The sequence below is a fragment of the Misgurnus anguillicaudatus genome, chromosome 17 (genome assembly GCF_027580225.2).
Source record: "Misgurnus anguillicaudatus chromosome 17, ASM2758022v2, whole genome shotgun sequence".
In the NCBI taxonomy this organism is placed as follows: Eukaryota; Metazoa; Chordata; class Actinopteri; order Cypriniformes; family Cobitidae; genus Misgurnus; species Misgurnus anguillicaudatus.
In genome coordinates this window covers 36,243,222-36,264,087 of record NC_073353.2, presented here as the reverse complement: position 1 = coordinate 36,264,087, position 20,866 = coordinate 36,243,222, and positions in this window count along the sequence as shown.

Below are 20,866 nucleotides of genomic sequence, written 5' to 3'. Positions count from 1 at the left end.
CATTTATTTAATGTCACTCACAACATATACATTAAACTGGTTAAAAGCCAAAACTTTAACGTGAGTTGGACTCTGGTTTATGGTTTCTATGTCACTGAAAGAGACTTTACATTTAAGGCAAATCAATCTAATCTCTTTGCATTTCATTTTCATTTTATATCTTAATTTTTCACATTCGTTCTATTTTTCTAAACAAACATAATATAATATTTTATATTTAATTAAGCCACAGTGTACGTCTGTCTAATAATAATAATATTTTTATAGCTTGCTTATGCGTGTTTGGATTGGACCAAGCAGAACACGTTTTTTTCTCCTTCGACATTTTTATCTATTTATCATTTTTGTTTATTAGACACAAATTTGAAAAGATACGCTTCATAATAGGCTAGACTCTTATGAAAACATTGAATCAAATATTGGATGTTAGTAAGTGGCTAGTGAAGAAAGGCTTGTCAGAACCTTCTGCTCTGCAGACAGCCCTGAAGAATACTGCTGTCAAATGCAGAGACCCAGCTATTCTCCACATCTATACACTCAACTACCAACACTTGGAAAGACCATAGAGAGCTTTAGAGTGACTATAAATCTACAATCATTTGCACAAAATTAAAATGAAGGCCAACCCAGAATTTAAATCTGTACTGGTTTAATATACTGGATTGGCTCACGTGGCTCGAGTCAGTGCACTTCCGCAAGGACTGAGAACTGAGAACATAAAGCACGAAACCATCTGCTTACCATTAGCCTCTGGTTTTGAAGTCGCCTCATCTTTGTATTTTTTTTCTTAGCATGGAAAAAACCGTTGTTTTATTTGCAATTAAAAGCAAATTCTACAGTATAATTAATTAATGTAGTATTTTTTTAACTTTAACTGTATTTACTAATATAACCTGCATTAAATTAAATTCAGTTAAATTCAAGTTCAATACCCATAAAGCGTCAATCATTACGGTGTGAAGGCTAGTATCGATATGATAATTTTATAAATTTTTATAAATCTTTCGGACTTAAATGAAATAAACCAGGGTAATGTAAGATCATGTAGAACTATTATTTAGCCTATTTAAATTCACATGGCACTTAAATTGAGAGTTTTTGCGGAGATTTTTGCAGCAAAAATTTGATTTCGTTGGTTTGATTTCGATTTGTCTCTTTAATTCATCAAAGGAATATTCTGAAATAGGTTCATAAATAAAATTTCATATTTAAGACAAAACGAAAATTAAAAAACGAAAACATTTATTTTTTCTAATTTTAAAGTTTTTCAACTTACTTGTACTTGTTAGCTACTCGTTACTGGGTTAACATACGAAACATTAGCATGCAGCCAGTGACAACAATCCATCAGTAACAGGAATCAAACAAGTACATCATGTTAAGCTTCATTCCGTTAAAACATAATTTAGTCCGATCTATTAATCTCACACTTTCTCTCTGACACACATTATTTCTTATTTTGCAAAAATACTATACTGCATTTTGAGTGCAGTTTGGACGTTTTTATTTTGATCATCATGTTAAATTAAGTGTTAAATTGAAGTCTACGAGCCAATGATATTGGACACAATTTAACGCAAATCAGTTCTGGCATTTTGAGCAGATTGCCATGGGCATCGGTTTTCAGATTTCTCACACAGTCTACATTTACACCCAAACTGACGGAAATTCGTGTTATAGTCACGAAATATTTGATTAATGCATTCGTGTTATTGACACGATTTCCGCTGTTTTTGGTGCCACTGGAGCAGGAATGTCTTTTTCATGTCACTCATCACGATTTCTATCTATAAATAGTTTTTCAAGACTTTTTTATCGTGTCATTTTATATTTTGTTATCTCATTGTTTTTTCCTACTTTTTTACCATTGTCGCTTGGGGTTGGGGTGAGAATCACTTTACGAGACATCCTAACCCCAACTCCAAGAAAAACATAGAAACCAATGCATGGAATTACATCCTAACGCAAACCCAGAACCTAACTCCAAGCGAAAATGACTTAAAAATAGGAAAACACAATGAAAAAATCAAATTAAATTACATGATAAAAAAGTCGTGCCACAGACACAAAAAACTATTTATAGATTTCGTGCTGAGTGACATGAAAAATACATATATGCTCCAGCTCCACTGGTACGAAAAACAGCGGGAAAATCGTGTCAATAACACAAATAAATTAATCAAATATTTCGTGACTATAACATGACTTGCTGTTAGATAGGGTAGGCATTAACCAATCGATTAAGTCTTGTGTGATTTAAATGAGATATTTTACTCATATTTGTTGCAGATTGTCCATAGAATTTTATAACATTTTCTAAAAATTCTGAGTTGCGGCAAATTGTGCATTATTTGCTTGATTTTCCAATCTTGCTATTGCAAAATCGCAACCAAAATTATACAGGCAAACGATATTATTGGATGCCTTTCAGTGCCATTTTTCAGGATGAACAATAAACCAAACATCCAATCAAAATTCATCCGAATTTAAAGGGCGCATTTAAAATGTGAAACTGCAGCGCACGAGCTAAAGATGTTGCAACAATTTTACCATCAGATGGTGTGAATGCTAATATAGTTATATGCTAGTTATCGTTTAGTTTAGCGCTTGCCTTTGGCCATTTTAAATTAATCCTTCAGTATTCGGTTTTCTTTGTTGTTTTTTCAATGTGTTAATTGTAGTAATTCTGATTTAGCAGCAACATTACAGTTAACAAAATAATAAAATATACGAATACACACATTGTTTAGACATTACTGAAAACAAAAACCTTTGCCTCTTCTATTGAGACAGATCATTTTGAAGGCCAAACAATCAGCAAGCCTCATGTATTTTCACATACTTAATACGTTTTTATACAGGTGTTTTTTTAGTTATTTTACAAAGATAAACTGTATTTTAAAATAATATTACTGTATAAATACAAAACAATTTAATAAAATAACTAATAAAAGCCGTATATTTACAGGGATTGACCTGAAAAGTAGTTGTATTTCATGTATTTTCACATAATTTATCTGTTTTTCTACAGTTTTATAACAATTATTAACAGTAATATTCTGTAATTCAATGAACTAGGACTGTCAAAGATTCTCTGTATTTTTACAGTTTTTGTATGTAATTTTGAAAAAAAAAATTTACCGTATTTTGACGGAATTTCTCTGGCGACTTTGCTGCCAGAGATTTACCGTTTTTTACGGATTTATTTTTACAGTGTGTCTCTGAATCCATATACTGACCCATTGAATATACTTTTTATGCAGAGTGAAAATATGCCATATAGGCCTACATCAAGAATGTATATAGTCCCAGTATGTGTTTGTGTTACAATGTTTAGTTACCTTACCAGATAGCAACTGTTAAACTGTGCTGAAATAATGGCCTTCCATGGCAAAAAACCCCAAAACCACAGAATGCAATCCTTCAGATCTGATAACACCTCCAAATAACAGCTTCAATCAGATGTCAGACATGCTCTGCTGTGTTTAAAGGACATTAGATGATCATGTCTGTTGATTGTTCCACACTGTTTACCTCTACACAATTTTGTACAATTAGTTTTATCAATACAGAGTGATTATATGCTTTTGAACTTTCCTCTAGGGATGACTGAGGCCACAGTCAACTTGGATTAGTGCAATGTTTTTGTTTACTCTTTAAATTTACAGTTTTTGTTTTGATTGTATTGCTTGGCAGTATTGGGCCATTATAAGTATGCATTGTAAACATTTGAGATACAGTCATCTTGTAATCTCTGCTTGCTAATAAGCCATAGTGTTTGGATATTGCAGCAAGCTACACGGACCATAACAAGTTATTGTGAATTTGTCTACACAATTCTCTGGTCTGGTGAACATGTATTCCTTCGGTTTATAAAACAGTGTGAAGCAAGAGTAAAATGCTGATATAGTGGTGGGCGTACCGCCTTACATTTAATAGTCTTGACCTTCCAAAACAAATTGTTGTCCACTTTCCACATAGAATGACATCAATGTGTTGGACATCAAATGCTTACAGACTTAACATGATTTCTACAGGATATTACCGAACTTTGCAGCATAAACAGCCAATGGTGAACTTTAAAGGTTTTACACAAAAGCCTTAAGAATGTTTTTAAAGGACACAAAATGAACAATAGCAGTCATGTGTTCAAACTTGTGACTCATTGTGTATGTTTTCAATTAGTTCGGAGAATCCAGCATAAGAATGTAATTCATTCCGTCTCATTGTCTCGCATAGCATTAGCAGCGTTAACTAGTTGATTGCCCAAGTCATTTGTTTGTGCTACATGTGTATGTTTGGCCTGTTGGATCAGTGCCTTGTTCTGCGCAAATAAACAAAATGTCTAAACAATCAGAGCCCCCCTTAAGTTCCAGGTGCACGTTTCAGTCAGTAATTGGGTTCAGAGCGAAAAAGGAAATCAAAAGTGTGGAGAGTTTTAGAAGAGTTTGCCTTCATAAAGCATCACAGGCGCCTGCAGGATTTTTGGGGAAAGCACAAAAACCAAATACAAAATAACCTGCTTTGATGTGACAGTCAGAAGTTTTAAATATTTAAATGCAAAATGAATACAATTCAAAGTAAGAAGAAAATTATATTTTTAGACAGACGAAAACAGAAACAGGTGTCCATTAACTGTAGGCACAACACAATCGGTCTGAACGATTATTATAGGAATGATGCACAGTAGCACTGCATCTAGTATGCATGCACCTCTCTATCTCTAATAAGTAAGCAGTCAATGCATGAAATTAAGTATGAAGTGGTGAAAGGACCCGGCATCTATTTTTATACAGGGTAGCCTGTGAACACACTCTTCCTCTCATTAAAACTGTGGGACACTTTCCCCTCTTTTCCGGCCCTTTCCATCGCTCAGCCCCGTCTGGAAAAGGCATCAGGCTCATAAAATGTTCTTGCACAAACAGTCCTCCTGTGCACAGAGGATAGATAGCAAAGCATCCGTCACCATCTTAACAATCCACGTATAATATGACAACCTCTTGGGGATTCACTCTGTGTATCACATTCACACTGCCAAACTCGGTTTACAAACCAGTAATTCTCACAAAATCCATTTCTTTTTATCCAAAGCTAATAACAAATGAGAAAACATCACAAGCTAGTTCTTCTCCCTATCTGTTTATCTCTCGCCCGTCTCTCTAATTGTTCCAGAAGATCTCTGAGCTTTTGAATGGCCTCGTGGGTTTAGGGGGTCATAGCTCTCTGGTTCTTGAGTATGTGTCGCTGAAGAAAGAAACTGACCAGACATTGAGCTTTTTCCCCTTGTGCCAAAGGGCTGAGATCCTGCTGACAGGTCATATGTGAATGGTTAGATCCCTTTATTTTTATCACTCAATAGGATAAAGACCAAATGAGTTTTGGCCACAGGTGCAGCCAATATTCTGGTTGGATATTGAGCAGGTCTCAGAAGTCACCAGATTAATAATAAAGGGAAAATGTTAGTGCTTTAAAGAATGTGTTGAGTTTTGTTTCAAGTTTTGAGAAGACAATCTGCCATTTTGAGCTTTCCTGAAAGACAAATCTTAAAACAAAGGAACTTTGACAATGACATACATAGATAAAACCTTTTGATGTTTATCATTAAGACTAGACTTAGACTAGTCTGTGCCAAAAAAATCTCCAGATCGTTCCAGCCTGATCTCACGAGAATTCTTATATATATTATATGAGTTGGCTAATTCGTATGAGTTCATACGAAGTTAATCGTGCAAAAACGTATGATATTCATGAAAAAAACAATGGTGAAACTAACCCCCGCCCCTAACCCCAACGTCAAGAGGTGAAGGCAAATCGTACAAAAACCATATGAATGTGGTCGTAAAACTAAGCCAACTTATAAAATATGTTTGAATTCTCGTAAGATTGCGTTGGCCATTCGATGGTAATTTTCAAAATGGCCATTGCCCTAAATTTAGAGAGATTTAAAGAAAGCTAAAACCAGAGGTGCCAACGCTATCTCATGGCAATTAGCAGTGTTGGGGAAAGTTACTTTTAAAAGTAATGTATTACAATATTAAGTTACTCCCCAAAAAAGTTACTGATTGCGTTACTTAGTTACTTTTCATGGAAAGTAATACTTATGTTACTTTTAAGTTACTTTTAAGTTACTTTTTGTTACTTCGCTGAGGCTTGATCTCTTTCAGGACTTGCAGGTGTTTTTTATGACTGAGAAGTTCTGCATTCAGAAATTGCATATTTCGATCACAAAAATGTCAAGCTCTGGCCTGCCATCTCCGTTTCTGACTTAAACTGTTCTCACTCATTTTTGCAAGCATAGAGTGCTTAATTCTACATGACTACGTTCAGTTTAATTTAACACATTATTTTTTAAATAGAATTAATTAATTTGAAAAGTAACTCGCATTACTTAAAAAAAAGTAACTTAAATATTTATGTGTACATTTAAAAGTAATGCGTTACTTTACTCGTTACTTTAGAAAAGTAATATTATTACGTAATTATTACGTTACTTGTAATGCGTTACCCCCAACACTGGCATTAGTATGTATTTTACGAGGTGGAAAATTTGTATTAATTCATACGATCACATTCATAGATTTTTATAGGATTTCCTTTTGCCCCTGTGATGTTAAAGTAATATTCCATTTTTTAAAAATAAAAATCCAGATAATTTACTCACCACCATGTCATCCAAAATGTTGATGTCTTTCTTTGTTCAGTTGAGAAGAAATTATGTTTTTTGAGGAAAACATTCCAGGATCTTTCTCATTTTAATGGACTTAAATAGAGTCCAACATTTAATACTTAACTCACACAGAGTTTCAAAGGACTATAAACGATCCCAAACTAGGCATAAGGGTCTTGTCTAGCGAAACGATTGTCATTTTTGACAAGAAAAATAAAAAATATGCTCTTTTAAACCACATCTTTTCGTCTAGGTCCGGTCCAGCGCGACCTAACGTAAATGCGTAGTGACGTAGAGAGGTCACGTGTTACATATATAAAACGCAAATTTGCGGACTATTGTAAACAATAAACTGACACAAAGACATTAATTAGTATCAGTTGACACACAACAACGTAGGAACAGTCCTCTTTCAACACACTTGTAAACACTGGGGCGGAGTTTCGCGTTCGTCCTCTGTGACCTCTTGACGTCATGACGTATTGCGTGGGGTCACGCTGGCGCATCACGACCGGATCTAGACGACAAGTTGTGGTCCAAAAGTGCACACCTTCCATTTCTCTTGTCAAAAACGACAATCGTTTCGCTAGACAAGACCCTTATGCCTCGTTTGGGATCGTTTATAGTCCTTTGAAACTCCGCAAAAAAACTGTCAAGTGTTGAGTTGAGTGTTGAATGTTGGGCTCTATTAAGGTCCATTAAAATGAGAAAAATCCTGCAATGTTTTCCCCAAAAAACATAATTTCCTCTCGACTGAACAAAGAAAGACATCGACATTTTGGATGACATGGTGGTGAGTGGATTGTCTGGATTTTTATTTTAAGAAAATGGAATATTCCTTTAAGATTAGGGATGGGGTTTTATTATTGATAATCATATGTTTTTGTACAATTCACTTTGTACGAATTAAAGGGGACATTTTACAAGGCTTTTTTAAGATGTCAAATAAATCTTCCTGTCCCCAGAGTATGTATGTAAAGTTTAGCTCAGAATATCATATAGGTAATTTATTATAGCATGTTAAAATTGCCACTTTGTAGGTGTGAGCAAAAATGTGCAGTTTTTGGGTGTGTCCTTTAAAATGCAAATGAGCTGATCTCTGCACTAAATGGCAGTGCTGTGGTTGGAGAGTACAGGTTAAGGGGCGGTATTATCCCCTTCTGACATCACTGGTGGAGACAAATTTTATTTACCTATTTTTTCACATGCTTTCAAAGAATGGTTTAGAAAAACTAAGTTACTAGGTTGATCTTTTTCACATTTTCTAGGTTGATAGTAAGACTCACTTATAGCGCTTAAACATGAAAAAGTCAAATTTTCGTGATATGTCCCCTTTAATAGGAATTAAAATACTAATGTAATACTAATAAAATATAATGTAAAATACGTACAAATTCTCGTGAGATCAGGCTGGAAGTGCGTTTTTTTTGCCAACTATAGCGCAAACTTGAACTGCACTTTCATTTTGACAAGTAATTGTGTGTGAAATCAGATTTGTGCTTCAGTCCTAGATCTCACTCACATGGACAAATAATATTTGGCAGTCATGTGAAAACCACAGAGGATGAGAGGAAAATAACTGCACCACATTCTCAGAGCCTTAGTATCTGAATCAAGAAGCATTAATAAAATGACTGAGACTGTGAAGTACTGCTTATATGATCCCAAACACAGTGATTAAATGACTCATTTCAGCGTTTAAATTGTTTGCTTCGTTCTCATGAATAATCATTGTATGAGTAAAAAACCCTGTGCGAGTCAACTCACAGCTTGAAAGCAACTATTTTTGTTTGTCATTTTTTTCAGGCGAAGCACAAAAACATAAGCAACAAAGTTACATTATGATTGACTCGGGACACTAAAAACATGCTGTTTCTAAAATAAAACTGATAAATGGTACACTATAAAATGTGGGTCTGGCTTTTATTTTCAAGTTGGTTATTTATTTGTTTTACTTAATACATATATTATAGGTTCATTTAGGGGTAAAATACACAAAACCATGCACTGAGTAATACAACAAATATATTCAACTCCTGTCCCATGGTATGCTTTAAAAACTCTGAGGTTATGGAGTTAAGTATCAGCTGTCATCTAAGGTTTTTGGAAGAGCTTTATAAAACAGAAAGAGGACATACATCTAAAAAATGAACTACTGCTCTTCTGACTTTAACACAGATGCCAAGTACTGCATTTAATGCTGGCATGTCTTAAATTAGTTTGAAGTATACTCACTCCACTTTTTAAAAAAGTATGCTCATTTTCCAGCTCCCCTAGTGTTAAACATTTGATTTTACAGTTTTGGAATGCATTCAGCTGCCTAAACATGGCTGCAGTAGGCACAATGATATTACGCAGCAGCCGAAAGTAGTCCCTTTGGTACCTTTCAATAGCAGGGGACTATTTTTCGGGCACTGCATAATATCATTGCGTCTTCTGCAGCCATGTTTAGGCAGCAAAGTTCTTGGGCCCTATTTCAACGATCTAACGCATTGTCCAAAGCGCACGCACAACACAATGTCTAAATGGGCATGTCCGAATACACTTTTGCTAATTTAACGATGGGAAAAATGGTTTGTGCACCGAGCGCATGGTCGAAAGGGTTGGTCGTATTTTTTTAATGAGTAATGGGAGTAATTTGGGGTAACGTGCAATAAACCAATGAGAGTCTCAGCTCTCATCCCCTTTAAAAGCCAGTTGCGCTGGCACTATGTCTAATCCCTATTTAGCAGGCTTTTAATTGCTTTAAATGTATGGCTATCCAATATCATAAAAAAATTATTTACAAGCATGTTAAAAAGTTTGTATTCTAAAAATACTTTATTTGTAACAAACAGAAGATAAAGAATTTACAAATGGCTCTCCGCACGTTTCAGCACTTGGACAGCAGTTTTTTAGCAAAGAGTTTTTTTTAAGCATTACTTAAAAATGTTTCTCATCTCACCATATCCACAGGTACAGTGTCATCATATACAATAAATCCGTGAGGTAGCATTTTAAAAAAAAACATTTAAAAACAGATGTGTTTAAAGCAAAGCATTTATTTACTTACCAGGCTACATGTGAAGCAGCTCTTTGCATCTTCTAACGTCTCATAATTAGTCCTCATTTATGTCCAAGAGCCTCAATAATAATCTTTTACATTCAATCCTTCAATCTTTCATATTTAAAAGCGTTTTTGTGCTGCTGCGCATTAATGTATGTGATAAGCAAACCCGCGTAGTGGTCCCATTTATAGGCGCATATTACTAATGCGCCCTTTAAATAACAAAAAACATATTGAGTCTATTTTAGTTGCAACGCGCCAACAATGCACCTGAACACACCTCGTTTTCAGCCAGAAATCCCATGGGCACAAAAAGGGGCGCAAATGCATTTGCTATTTAAACAACGTGGCGCTAAACGTGAAAATGATAATTGCGCAGGGTGGAAACTAGCAAAAGACACTTGCGTCGCGCATTGCGCTGCATTGCGCCGGGTGTAAGATAGAGCCCCTTGATTATTACGCCAGAATGAGAGTATAGTTCCTAGAAAATCCCAACTTCCTTCGGTCTAAGTACACGATGTAACTACAGAAGAGTCAAGTTTCTAGAGGAGTTGGAAAATGAGCATATTTTCAAAAAAAGTGGAGTGTCCCTTTAAAAATTAAGCTGCTTCAGGATGCCATAGTAGAACCATTTTTGACTGAATTGTTCCATAAAGAACTTCTAACATCTGAAGAACCTTTCTGTTTCTAGTGGTTTCTTTAGATTATAAAAAGGTATGAAAGAAATGGTTTTTCTATATGGCATCGCTGAAGAACCTTTTAAGCATTTTTAAGAGTGTAAATTTTTCTGAAGGCCTAAAACGATGCCCTAAAACATACCTATACATCTATAATAAAGAAGATTCTTGCAGCATTAAATGTATGGTAATGAATAATTCAGCTCAGAGAGAAAGAAGCCACTTTTTTAAATGTGCGCCAAGCAGACATCTGAGAGCAATTTGGAGGTCTGCATGGTTTCAGTGGAAAGGATAACTGGAGGAAGTGGCAGATCTTAGAGTGGGGTCTAGAACACACAAGGCACTGTGCCAGCGTGTTTACACTGCCATGCCTGAGATAAGGGAAAGCATTTGCCTTAAAGCAACAAATGCAGTAAGGCAAAAAATACGACAAACATCAACATTTCAGAGTGTCAACCTTACAGAATTTCTGGAACTATTCTGCAAGAAATTAAGTTGCACATAAAGGGGGAAATGAGTTAAGCTGTGCAACATTTTACTTTAGTTATATTTTGGGCATAAAGAAATGAGATAGATGTCAAATTAAAGGTGTTTTGTTATGATTCACCTAAAATTATAAGGAAACATTTACATTGTGCTAACACAGCCAAATCCGACTGATCTACATATTCGAATGTTTTTTTCGTGACACTGGCACACATTTCTATAAATAGTTTCCCGTGTCCGTGGATCAACTTTCTTTTTGGTTACATGTTATATATTGTTTTCTCATAGTTTTATTCGATATTTTCTTACCATTGTCACTTGGGGTAGGGGATAGAATCACTTTCTGTTAGGGCTGTCAGGATTATGAAATTCGGCTGACGGTTAATTGTCTAATAACTTGTGATGATTATTTAAATTAAATATTTTGCAAGGTTAAGCTGGTAGTAAATATTAATACACATAACACATATTTAAAAGTAATTATTTAATGCATATATCTTTGCTGCAAAAAATTAATTCCTTTCAGATTGTTAACAATAGCATCCTTCACTTCCCTAAATTTGGAATTGCTGTTTTGGAAATGTACGTTTTACCTGACAGTTCATACTACTGATCAAAGTTTTGCAACATTTCTTTAAATGCTGTTTTTTCACTGTATTGAATACCTTTGCAATGTATCGCTTCACACTTTAAGTTAAGGAGCGCCATCTGATACTGTCTCGTTTATACAGGCACTGCAGCTCCCCCTTGTGTTTTTTAAAGAGATGTGCAATCATTGCGGTGATCTGAAATCATCGCGATGGGGTCAAACAATCGCAAAGAGACAATTATTTAATCATTGTGACATCCCTACTTTCTGCTTTTAGACATTCTAACCCAAACCCCAACTTTAACCCTAACTCCAGGCGAGAATAGTTTTAAAAGCAGAAGAAAAACATGTAAAAAACCAATACATAAAAGTACATCCAAACCCAATCCCCAAATTTAACCCCAATTCCAAGCGACAATGATTTAAAAATATGGGGGAAAATGAGAAAACAATACATAAAATGACATGAAAGTTGTGCCACGGACTTGAGAAACTATTCATAGAAATTCATGCAAGTGTCACGAAAAAGACTTTCAAAAGCTGAATTTCGTCCCATGGACAAGAATAAATTAATCAAATTTTGCGCAACTATAACACGACTTTCCGTGAGATCATGTTGCAGCATTTCCCTGGGAATCGAACCCATGACGTTTTTGCAATTAATGCAGTGCTCTTCTGAGTGAGCTACTAGAACAGGCTATATTTATATAAAGAACAACTAACCTTACTTTCCCATAAACTACATAAAAATAAATAAAACACAATCATTATCAGAAAATTGCACACTTCATTGTTAAACCAGACTACTATATAGTTCACTTCCTTGTTTGGGTCAATAATTTGGTTCAAATAATAGTCACCACACAGACATTTTTCTACGAGACTCTAAAAGAAGGTGAACAACTTTATTTACTCATGACCGCAACCCTCCAGGTCCAGAGAAAGGTAACAGTACTTTAATTTAACTGTGTTGTGTGACAAACTACAAGCAATGCTAAATAAACTTCTGTTAGATCAATGCAGTAGAATCCAACATCTCGGACAGATCGCAACAAAAGTTTTGTTTCACTCATACGTCTAGATAAAAACTGTAGACATAAGATAATATTTTTGTGCTGATTTCAAGGCAAATTTAGTGGGATGGATTTAAACATGTTCCTATAGCTCAACTGGTGGGTGGAGCATTGTGTAAGTAACAAGGTCATGGGTTAAATGTTCGGGTAACACAAAAACTGTTTCACGAGTTCGCATTAACATGTTATCGATATGAGGAAAAAGCATATTTGCCGTGCTATACGAGGGGAGGGCTCCGAGCTCAAAATTTTAGCCCGAACCCAGAGGACTATACCCATGTGACCCCATTTTAGCTGAGAGTGAGATGATGGGGTGGAGAAGGGATGCGTTCATGGGAACGAGGTGAGGGACGGCTATTAATAGACACCTCTTTACGCTGATTGGTTGAATTACATGACCATGCTCCTCCCAAATTTATTTAAATAAACTTCATATAAAAATAAAATGTGTGTAACCATATGGATCTCTGTTTAATAATACACAAATACACAAAGTCGCACGGGTATATTTGTAGCAATAGCCAACAATACTTTGTATGGGTCAAATTTATAGATTTTTTTCTGTCAAAAACCATTATGATATTAATTATTTTCCCGCCATTGACGAGTTATCTCATCAATTAAGAGAAATCTCTTCACTGCAATGGCAATCCATATTTCTGCTAGTAGGTGGCACTTTACACTACTTATAAGACACGAAAACATTGATGGATCCAAAACAGTAAAAATTCTATGTATGTTTTGATCATCGCTCTGAATCTGATCTCTAACAAAAGTCCTTTACAAAAATGTGATGAAATGGTTTTTTTTTTATTGTTTGAAAGCAGAGGTTCTGTTCTTTCATTTAATATATATATTGTATGTTTATATATTTAAAGAAGAACATTTTCCTAGAAGGCATTAAACTTTTTTTAAAAATGCTGGTGCTGCCAAAAAAAAGTAATTGCTGGCGGGAAAGAGTTAAGTAAATATCATGTTTCATGTAGTTATTTTGTACATTTCTTATCTTTCTTATCAAAAACATATTTATCATTAATAATAAGTATGTTTTGCTAAAGACTTCATTTGGTCAACTTTATAGGCGATATATTTAGATTTTTGTTTTTGTACCCTCAGATTCCAGATTTTTAAATAGTTGTATCTCAGCCAAATACTGTATTGTCCTAACCTAACAAACCATACATCATTGGAAAGTTATTTTTTTCATATTTCAGGTGATGTATAAATCTCAATTTTAAAAAATTGAATCTTATGACTGAATTTGTGGTCCACATGGTCACAATTTTCACTGTTTATAAATCTGATCTGTACAGACATACTTGCAAATATATTTGTATATATAATATATTGCAAAATATCTTAAATAACTATTTTGTTATTTAATTTCTGTTTTACTTAACTATTTATATCATACTCATGTAGAATGCCTAAAGGATTCACATCAGGCATTTCAATGTACAAATTTTCACTGACATCTAGTGAACATGACAAATGAACTTGAACTTTTGCATCGTGTAATGTTTATGCAAAGTTGGACAGTGAAAAATTGTCTGGACAACAGCAGGCTGTGTCTGCAAACTGAAAAATAATCACAATAGCTTCATCTCATAGCTCCAGTTAAAGGAATATTCCATTTTCTTAAAAGAAAAATCCAGATAATTTACTCACCACAATGTCATCCAAAATGTTGATGTCTTTCTTTGTTCAGTCGAGAAGAAATTACTTTTTTTTTTGAGGAAAACATTGCAGGATTTTTCTCATTTTAATGGACTTTAATAGAGCCAAACATTTAATACTTAACTCAACACTTAACAGTTTTTTTAAACGGAGTTTCAAAGGACTATAAACAATCCCAAACGAGGCATAAGGGTCTTATCTAGCAAAACGATTGTCATTTTTGACAAGAAAAATAACAAATATACACTTTTAAAGCACAACTTCTCATTTAGATCCGGTCGCCATGCGCCAGCGTGACCCGACGCAATACGTCATGACGTCAAGAGGTCAAAGAGAACGAACGCGAAACTCCGCCCCAGTGTTTACAAGTGCGTTGAAAGAGGACCGTTCCTACGTTGTTGTATGTCAACTGATACTAATTAATGTCTTTGTGTCAGTTTATTGTTTATAATGGTCCGCAAATGTGCGTTTTATATATGTAACACGTGACCTCCCTACGTCACTACGCATTTACGTTAGGTCGCGCTGGACCGGACCTAGACGAAAAGTTGTGCTTTAAAAGTGTATATTTGTTATTTTTCTTGTCAAAAATGACAATCGTTTTGCTAGATAAGAACCTTATGCCTCGTTTGGGATTGTTTATAGTCATTTGAAACTCCGTTGAAAAAAAATTGTAAGTGTTGAGTTAAGTATTAAATGTTGGGCTCTATTGGAGTCCATTGAAGTGGGAAAAATCCTGCAATGTTTTCCTCAAAAAAACATAATTTCTTCTCGACTGAACAAAGAAAGACATCAACATTTTGGATGACATTGTGGTGAGTAAATTATCTGGATTTTTCTTTTAAGAAAAAGGAATATTCCTTTAACCTTCTCACTTTCGCAGAAAAAACACAGCAAAAAAAAAAAAAAATGGATAGTTCACCCAAAAATAAAAATTCTGTCATCATTCACTAACTCTCAAGTTGTTACAAACTTGTATAAATATCTTTGTTCTGATGAACACAAAGGCAGATATTTTGAGAAAGTCATTTCCATAGTAAGAAAAAAGAATACTATGGAAGTAAATGGGGTCCACGAACGGTTTAGTTACAAACATTTCGTAAAATATCTTTTATTTGTGTTCATCAGAACAAAGAAATTTGTGCAGATTTGTAACGGAGAGTGAGTAAATGATGACAGAATTTTTATTTTTGGGTGAACTATTTCTTTTAAACAGTTATTAGGTTCGGGCTAGAGGAGATGAAGCTACGGCCAAATCTTGCGAGATGTTGGGTTTATAATCAGGATAAAAACAGCGCTACTGGCTCCCTTTAAGATTAGGTTTGGGGGTATATTGAAAACAGCGAGATTTCAAGTGGTTTTGGCCGTAGCTGTCTCCCTTCTAAGCACAATGCTAACGTTAACCTGGACCAAACAACTCTGTCATCAGCGGAGGGGTAACATATTTACCTTTTCATATTTTAACATATTTATGAATGTGACCATGAAATACGACAGTAACCCAATGAAAAATAAATAAATGAACAGAAAACCATGTGCTATCCCATGTGGGGCTAATGGTGAAAACATCCCAAACTTATCTTTCTGAAGTGAGGTCTGTCAGCGCTGGAAGGTGTTTCTCTGTGTCGTGTTTCAACTGTTGCCAACATTCTCAAGCTATAATCCCACTGCACAAAACAGGGTCATTTAAGTCAAAACAACAGATTATGAGAAACAGATCGCTAAAACTAAACATTAATCAAAACGAATGAGTCATCGCGTGACGCACTGGGTGTGAGCGCGTGTCCTCGGCTTGCCGCATGCCGTCGGAAGCACGATTCCAGAGGATCTGCAGGACCGAGAAAGATCCAGGATCAGACGCACGAAAAAATCTATTTCCGTTCTGTCAAATAACATGAACTCATCTGACAATCCTTCCAGTACACTCCAGTACTTTCTGTACATCTGTGGCTGATTTTGTGTGGCGTGAGATTTGATATAATGTCTTGCCAAAAGTGTTTCTTGTAGCTTATATTGCTTAAATTCACTTTAAGTTGCTTTGGATAAGGGGTCTGCCAAATGCATGAATGTAAAAGCCCCATTCCTTTTAAAGGATGAGTTTGTATAGTAACAAAATGCTCATCCTTTGCTGGTTGTAGACTCATCCGATTCATAATTTCATGACTTTTTCACTTCATGACAAGCTCTGCTGACTGGTCAGTGGAGAATGTATGTGGGTAACCTACCATTTACTTTAATGATCACAGTTATGTCTAGTCTATAATAATTCAATCTCGAGAAGTGTATCGGAAAACAAACTCTTGAAAAGAAACCATGGGAGCAAAGAATGTTGTCGAAATGAAAATATTTGCAGTTAGAATACATCACAACAGTGACAACACAACAATATAATGAAAACCAACAACAAATGGATATTGTAGTAAAATAATGCACTTTCCATCCCTCAAATATCTCTGATATCCGAGTCAGCTGGCACAGTACAAATTTGAAAATGACTCTTTAGCCTGCATTATATCAAAGAGACAGAGATTGAAATAACACTTTACGTTGACATTTTAATGCATTTGGCAGATGCATTGAGGTGGCCGGTGACTTTTTCGAGGGCGCTCGATGCAAAGTTCGTCACAACTAGGGATGCATAACGATTAATCGTGATTAATCTATAGCAGAATAAAAGTTTTTGTTTACATCATATATGTGTGTTACATCATAAATATGCACACATGCATGTATAATTTTAATATAAATTATACATAAATATACAAATGTACATACACATGTAAACATTTCTTAAATATATACATTCATTGTCACGACTGGGATGCAGGAGTGAGGAAGTGAGGACGCAAGTGCAGAGTTCTGGTTGAATAAATAACATTTAATAAATAAACAAAACACGAGGAGTAAAAACAACAGGCAAGTAAGTAACACAGGAACATCAAACGTGGAACAAGAACAGACATGAGAGTAACGACAATCATCCGGCAAGTGCACATACAACAGGCAGGGGTATATATACAAACAGACTAACGATACACAGGTGTGATGAGGCAGGTAATTAATTAACAAGAGTCCAGGTGACGACAATCGGAACAGACATAAAACATGACACGGATCACCGTGACATAACCCCTCCCTCTACGAGTGGCTACCAGACACTCACATAAACACAAAACAAAAACAAAGTCTGGTAGCGAGAGTCCAAGGGAGGGGTGGAGGGCTTGGGGACCCTGGCGAAGCCGGCAGCCGCCGGGATGAGACCAACAGAACGGTTGGCCGGACTGCGCCAGGAGAACCGGAGCGATCGCTCCGAGAACCGAGGCAGACGAATTACCCCCCTCCTGGGAATCGTCGACGATCAGATGCCCCCGGAAATCTTCTCCCATCCCCTCGCGGAAACGGAGACCCTCGCTCGGTAGCCACCCCGGGGAAATGATCGGGCGTGGTCCGTTCCGGATCCTCCTGCGAGCAGGATGGTGGTCCTCCGAGGGACCGTCGACGACGACTCAACCGTTGGGGGACCGCCTGGGCCGATCCTCCTCCCGCAGGAGCGAGCGATCGCTCACGGTGGTCCCCAAGAGACATCGGGGCTGATGGGGAATGAACCCCGATGTCACTACTCCCCCTCGACGAAACTCCTGGGGAGCCGCCCTCCGTGAACTCGCTGCGTCCAATAATGGCCGGATGATTCTGTCACGACTGGGATGCAGGAGTGAGGAAGTGAGGACGCAAGTGCAGAGTTCTGGTTGAATAAATAACATTTAATAAATAAACAAAATACGAGGAGTAAAAACAACAGGCAAGTACTGTAAGTAACACAGGAACATCAAACGTGGAACAAGAACAGACATGAGAGTAACGACAATCATCCGGCAAGTGCACATACAACAGGCAGGGGTATATATACAAACAGACTAACGATACACAGGTGTGATGAGGCAGGTAATTAATTAACAAGAGTCCAGGTGACGACAATCGGAACAGACATAAAACATGACACGGATCACCGTGACATTCATGTTTCTGCATTTTTTTTATACAAATTTATTATACACAGTTCACACACAAATATGATGTAAACAAAAACTTTTATAGATTAATCGCGATTAATCGTTATGCATCCCTATTCACAACATGTATGTAGCCCGTCGTGTGAGGTTCGTAATTTCAAAATATGTGTTCTGCGCGTCGAGTGATCCTATGTGCATCACGTGTCTTGTCAAAATAAGTGCCTGCTGCAGATGCGTCTAAAAGGTTTATGATAAAAGAGACCTTCGCGTTTGCCAGATACTTGCATAATCTCATCTGTAATCAAAGTTTACTGTTAAGGGAGTGTCTTGTGTGTATTTTATGAGTGTGAGCGTCTCTTTTATCATAAACGGTTTTGATGTATGTGCAGGAGGCACTAATTTTGATAAAACACGTGACACACATGGTTCACATGACGCAACAAACATATTTTGAAAACACAAGCAACACACATGACACTTTGAACACTTATTTTGAATTTGCGCCCCTCGGATGAGCAGTCACGAGCTGCCACTGGCATTGATTTATATTGTATTACAAGGTATACATTTTTATCTGTAGGCCTATGTGAGTTCTCTAGGTTTGAACCCATGGCCTCTCGCACTGCTAATGCAATGATCTACCACTGAGATATACTGGAACACTTAAATCTGAAGGTTAGCCTTCCCATGATCTTAAAAATAAAAATCGTTTAAAATAAAAAAATTCTGCGTAGTGTATTAAAATTGCCTAAATACTATTTTGACTATTACCTGTGTGACGTATAGCAGCTGATAACTGAATTAAACATGCTTCAGCCCATCATTTACATCACATCCCTATTCAGGACCAAAGCTATCATCTATGATTTATTTTAATGCAGGTTTAAAAGGAAAGCCCTCCTGAGGAAGCTGAGAGGAGAGGATTCTGCAGAGCACACAGCAATGGTCCTTGGCAATGCACTGCTCTTTCGGGGGCTATGAAAAATAATTTCCTCCTGAAAGAGCAGTACAAGGGAAGACTCCTGAAGACGGGGAATATGAGCCATGCTGAAAGAATGCACACATGACTGTGACCGCCTGAATTAAATGTCAAAGACAGACAGTCATACTGCACATGCATGCCATGAAATGTTTACTTAACCTTGATTAGAATATGAACGTATTCCTCCACACCGGCCGGAACAGAGATTCATTGCACTTTAAATCTCATTGGGGCTGAAGCACAGCATGAAAATATTCAAAAAACTACAATAGACTTATAAAACAAACAGAATAAAATAGCTTCTACTTAATGTAAATGTAAACAGATAAATACATAAAGCTTAAGTGACTAACAGAGATTGCAAAATTTGTGCACACATGTCTTGTGATTTTATGTCATTTTTGGTTTCATGCCCTTTAATAATAGTTCACACCTTGTTCTCTTACCCAGTGTACGTATACAGCCATAAGTCATTGTCACAATCATATTTTAGTCTACACTCTAAAAATGGCTGGGTTATTTTTGACCCATAATGGGTAAATATTGGACAGAACACACATGCTTGGCTAAAATGACCCCATGCTGGGTCAAAAATAAACCAAATTTGGGTTGTTTTTATGCAACCATGGGGTATAATAACCCAGCATTGAGTCAAAAATAACCCAGCAATTATTAGAGTGTACTTTTCCTTAAAAAAATCTTCACTGTAAAAAGTGCATGCAAGGTTTTTTGGCAAAAACCACTTCTGATAAAAACAGACTAATCTCATGGAAAGTCATTTTATAGAGACGAAAAGCAAGAATGTCTTTATCATGTCACTCCCACAAATTTCTATAAATAGTTTGACTTTCTTTTTCGTGTCATTTCATGGATTGCTCTCCCATATTTTTTTCTATTTTCTTACCACCGTCGCCTGGGTTTGCGGTTAGAATCACTTTCTGTTACATGTTTAGACATCCTAACCCAAACCCCAACTGTAACCCCAACTCCATGCGAGAAAAGTTTTATAAGCGTAAGAAAAACATGTAGAAACCAATACATTAAAGTAACCCAAACCCCAAATCTAACCACAAGCGACAATGATTTAAAAATAGGGGAAAGATTAAAAACAATACATAAAATGGCACAAAAAAGACATTTGTCCTCAAGGCACGACAAAAAGCTAAATTTCGGGCCATGGACACAAATAAAGGAATCAAATTTTTCGTGACTATAACACGACTTGCCATGAGATCATGCTGGAAAAAAATCACTTCTTTGAACAGGACAGAGTAAAGTCACTAAAGCTACAACTAGACACATTGCAAATAATGATAGTTAGAATTCAAAATGTAAAAATTAAAAAACTGAACTACACATAAGGGGGCGCTGTGATGCATATGGCTGCTACATTCGGGCTGTATTGAGGTCCATATACTCATAAGGGACCCAAGTTTGAATGTGATCCATGGTTGTTTAAACTTCTGTGCACTTTGCTGAAAAATGGGTGTGACGTTTAACGGATTCTGCCAACAAACGGGTAATTTTGAATGGCCTGAGGCCGGGATTTAAGCAGCTTTTGAAGAGAAAGTATTTAACAATGGCAGCTCGTGACTGGTCATCCGAGGTGCGCTAATAAGTGTTCGGAGTGTCATGCGTGTTGCTTGCGTTTTCAAAATA